Here is a 4875-nt window from a genome sequence, read left to right as displayed (position 1 = left end):
AGAGAGAGAGAGAGAGAGAGAGAGAGAGAGAGACAGAGAGAGAGACAGAGAGAGAGAGACAGAGAGAGACAGAGAGACAGAGACAGACAGAGAGAGAGAGAGAGAGAGACAGAGAGAGACAGAGAGACAGAGACAGTGAACAGGCACAGAGATAGAGATAGAGAGACAGAGAAGAAATGTAACTCTGTGAAGATGTTTGGCAGTTAAGAAAGAACTGAGATGGCAGGCTTCTCACAGAGAAGCATCCTGTTTACTTCAAATAGTACTTCCTTGTTACCATAGAGGCTAGCAGCTCCTGTATTAAGCTTTCTAACATATTATGTGAACGATTGCTCTTTCACAGGCTTGGGATGAAGTACTGCAGTTCACATGGTAGAGGAACATACAGCACCTGGGCAACTTTTTGATAAAGTACGTACCCTGGACAGTCTATGTTCACCTCCCTATTGTCAGCGGCACTTGACTTTTGTCCCTACTTCTCACTGGCTTCCTCGGGCCCAGTTTTGATGGCGGAGGCAGCCGTGGGCTGGAAAAGTGGAACTGTTACACAATTTAAGGTCGATTATTCACATAGAAAGGAAGGTAGGAGAAATGAGAGCAACTGCGATGACTCTACTTCCTCAGACTATAAAGAACAGCCCGAGAAAGTATTAAATATTGCATCAAACCTCCCAAAAATAGTCCAAAAGAAAACATGTAAGGAATGCAATATCAAAGTAAAAATAAATCAGACAGCCGACTGTCTCCAATCTGCTAGGTGACATATTTAGCATATTCTACAGTTAAATGAGCTGACTTTTAAAGTTGTTTTTGAGAGTTTAAACAACAACTGAACATACCTAGTGAGACTGCATGACATGTCACATATCGGCCACGACTGGTCCCACTGATATAGGCCACTGTGCTCCATGATGATTTGCCTGCCATCCTGCATACTAGCTTTAATGCTATGACTCAGTCCCACTGAGGCAATGTATCTCATTCCAGTTCTACACACCAAACGATCTCAAACTGTTTTATAACTGGCACCCTAGACTTGTCTTATTGTTGCTTACTTATAACAGTGACGCTGTGTTCATTTAGACTCTTGCATTTTAACGGCTTTGAATTTGTTTTTATTAACAAAGCTCAAGGGTCAGCCAGGCAGCAGGCACAGGCAGCAGCTGGGGTCACATCTCCAGTGTGTAGTGCTGGCCCCACTCCCAGGGCGCCCTGAGATGACGACTGAGACTGGGCAGGGTGGCCCGTGCCTGTAATCCCAGGGAGTACTTGGGAGGCTGAAAACAGGAGGATCACTAAGAGTCTGATCTACATAGTGAGACCCTGTAGACCCTGTACTAAAAAAAAAAAAAAACTCACAGAACTCTGAAATGAGAAACCACTTAGGTCTGATGAAAGATATGAAGGTTCTAGAAGTTCAAACACTACCTCAGAATTTTAAAATCGGAGAGCACTTAAGCCTCCACCTACTTCATTGATTCTCACTTAAGGGAGCTTGTTAATCTCACAAATTCCCAAAATGACACGTGTTAATGAAACTCAGAAATCTGCATTTAAAACAAGAGTTGAGAATGGTCCTTGAAATCCAGGTTGAAAGTTGCTGCTCACTAACCTCACTTACCTGCAAGGAAATCGCACCCTGGGGACAGTAAATGACTCATCCAGAGCCTCAGAGCTGGACAGTGACAACTGAGCACAGAGCCGATGGCGTCTAACTCTGTGGTTAGCCTCCTCTCTGCCCTCTTTGGACCCCTTCTGCATCACTCCAGCATGCCCAGGAACAGCACCTCACAGACAGCGTTGGCCATGCTGATACCAGAAGACTGCTACCTTTATCTTTCTGAATTTCATCTATGCATGCAAGTGCCAATGGAAATTTAAGGCAAAATACCAAGAGCCGGTGAGATAGAAAAAGACTACTACAGAACAGCGAGTTTGTTCACTTAAGGTGACTAAAGTAATTAAAAAAAAAAAAAAAAAAAAAAAAAACCAAGACCTGTGCTCCTGATAAGTAAACTTAGAAAGCCTCTAGCTTGACCTTTCTTTCTTAACTTCAGCTTCTTACCTGTCAAGAGCAAGCTAAACCTGCAGACCTACATACTATGTAGTTGGACTTTATAAGCAGAGTTTGTTTTGATCCCAGAAAATAGTTGATACTTAATAAAGTTATAACTTTTAATCTTTATTGTATGGTGGAAGGGCCAGGGAGATTACAATTACACACATACTGAAATAGGATTTAGGCAGCTCCCATCTCGAGTGCTATAGAAATTACAAAGTATGGCAGACAGATGATGTAAGATTTAGGACACTTAGCAGAACATCTCTACAATAACAAGGATAAAACTAAAGAAATATAATGTTGATTAGAGGAGGCAAGACACAGCAACCTGAACACTGATTCCATTTATCAAGATTAAAAACAGAGAGCCAGCGACAGTTCAATGGACTAAGTGCACCTGCTTCGGCAAAAACAGGGATGAGGGTTCAATCCCTAATCCCTCATGCCACATCAGCCCCACCCCCGGGGCACACTGAGCCAGTCACCAATTCTGAGCATGCTGGCAACACGCCTGTAATCCCAGGACTGGGGAGGCTGAAAACAGGAGAATCACTATGAGTCCGAGCCACGGAGTGAAACCCTTCACCAAATACATAAAATGAAAAGAAAAAAAGATTAAAAACAGAACAAACATTATACTGTTTGGGAAGGTATACTTAGGAGGCCAAACCATACAGCAAACCCAGACTGTAATGAAGGAAAACACCAGGATAGCAAATCCTTCTGAAGGGTTGGGGTTGAGGGTGCCTTAAGGGAAAGGTACATGGGCTCTCCACTGAGGTCACACCGTACTTTTGGGCCTAAGTGGAGGACACACTGGTGTTCTCTTTAGAATAATTGTGTCTTAACATGTTGTACACATATACTTCATACAAAGCTTTCAATATACTCTTAAAAGAAATTTAGTAAAGAAAAGCCAAAGATGTTCCTAGACATTCCTACTGCAGACATCTGAGCTGTCTCTCTCAAAGCAAGGGCTTCCAAGATAATAGACCACAGCTGTGTGGCAGGTTTGTGTCAATATTTATCCCTGTCCTGGCTCCAGGAACTCACACCTGAGAGCTGTTATGATGTTTAACAGGAAGGCATCTGACCAGGGGCTGCCAGGGGCTGCATAACACTAAATGTATCATCTACCAAGTTCTGTACGACTTGCCAGTTCGGTGCTGGTTTTATTCTAAATCACCATAGTCTTAAAAATAGACACATTGGCTTGTTCTGACAATGTTTTCAGCCATGGTTTCCATGGCTTCCAACCACAAGTACAGAAGCAGTACATTTCCTAAAGAGGAAGCCAAGTGATTTTCTGAGTTTTACAAGGGCGAAGGTTGTCGTTTTGCCATTGTGAGAATATTCCTCAACTCAATCTTCTTTGTGTTTAACTTAAAGACTGAACTAAAACTTTAACCAAGATATTAAATAGTGAAAATGACCGTGACTTTTGAACTGATGAGCACTAGTTTGACACCTACATAAAACTGCTCTAGACTGCATTCCATGTTTGGTTCCAAATTCAAAATTTACTATACCTCAAGATGGTGTGGTCATGGCAAAATGATAGATAAATAGATCAGGGATAGAATAGAGGCCCAGAAATAGAGCACATAAATATAGTCGACTGATCTATAACAAAGGAGAAAAGGCAATAGATCAGTCTTTACAACAAATAGGACTGCAAAAACTAGACATCCTTGTGAAAAATAAATAAAATGAATCTAGACTTGGATCTATTCCCTTTTCATGGAAATTAACTCAAAATAGCTAACAGACCTAAACATAAAATACAAAACCATATAACTCCCAGACATGAAGAAAAACCTAGGTAACATTTGCTATGATGGTAAGTTTTCAGGTATAATGCCAAAAGTATAAATCATGAGAGAAATGATTGATAAACTGGAATTACTTAAAAATCTGAAACTTCTGGGGTTGGGGAGATAGCACAGCAGTCAAAATGCCTGCCTGGAAAGTGCAAAGTTTGGAGTTCAATCCCCAGTACTGCACCCTATGCCAGCCCCCAAACCCTGGGCATGCTGTGCCAGCCACCGAAACCAGGCATGGTGGCACACACCTGCAATCGCAGTGCTGGGGAGGCTGAGACAGAAGGATCATTATCAGTCCAAGCTGTACCAAATAAATAAATAAATAGATTTAAAAATAAAATCTGAAATTTCTGCTTAATGAAAGATTATTCAACCCGGCGTGCCATGCCACAAGACCAAAGGTTGATGAGACGAAGCAACAGAACTGTCATTTAAAAATTGTTGGTGAGAATATAAGATGATACAGACACTTGGCAATGCAATTAGGCATTTTCCAAAAAAAAAAAAAAATCTAGGAGTTAAAAGCTACAAACAGAGACCCAGAGCGCAGGCCGGCGGGTGAGTGAGACGACCCAGGCCGCGGGATCCTGACAGACCCAGAGCGCAGGCCCGGCAGGCTGCAGGCCCAGCAGGGAACCCTTCAGCAGAACTCCCTGCAGGTTGGCTTGAGGCAAGACCCACACAGCTGATTCAGAAGCAGAACATCTTGCCAAAGAGACACAAAGGGTTCAACTCTAACACCTGCAGCAGAAAGAAGTGGAGCGCAGCAGCCAGAACCAAACAACACCCACCTGGAGGAATCCGAACTTCATAGATCCGGACCTGGTGCTAAGGGTACCACTGCAAGCCCTACAACAACCCTGCAGACTTCTTTCTAGATGTAGTATGTGCAGACTCCTCTGTTGTATTAAACAGAGAGAGAGAGGACTGTGGAGACCTGGCTGATGTAGGCCAGAAACAGGGAGAAGGCTCTGGAGACTCCAGGCTTCA

This window comes from Octodon degus, unplaced genomic scaffold, assembly GCF_000260255.1.
Source record: "Octodon degus isolate 3935 unplaced genomic scaffold, OctDeg1.0 scaffold00061, whole genome shotgun sequence".
In the NCBI taxonomy this organism is placed as follows: domain Eukaryota; kingdom Metazoa; phylum Chordata; class Mammalia; order Rodentia; family Octodontidae; genus Octodon; species Octodon degus.
The sequence above is the reverse complement of the archived record's forward strand: the minus strand, read 5'-3'. Positions refer to the sequence as shown.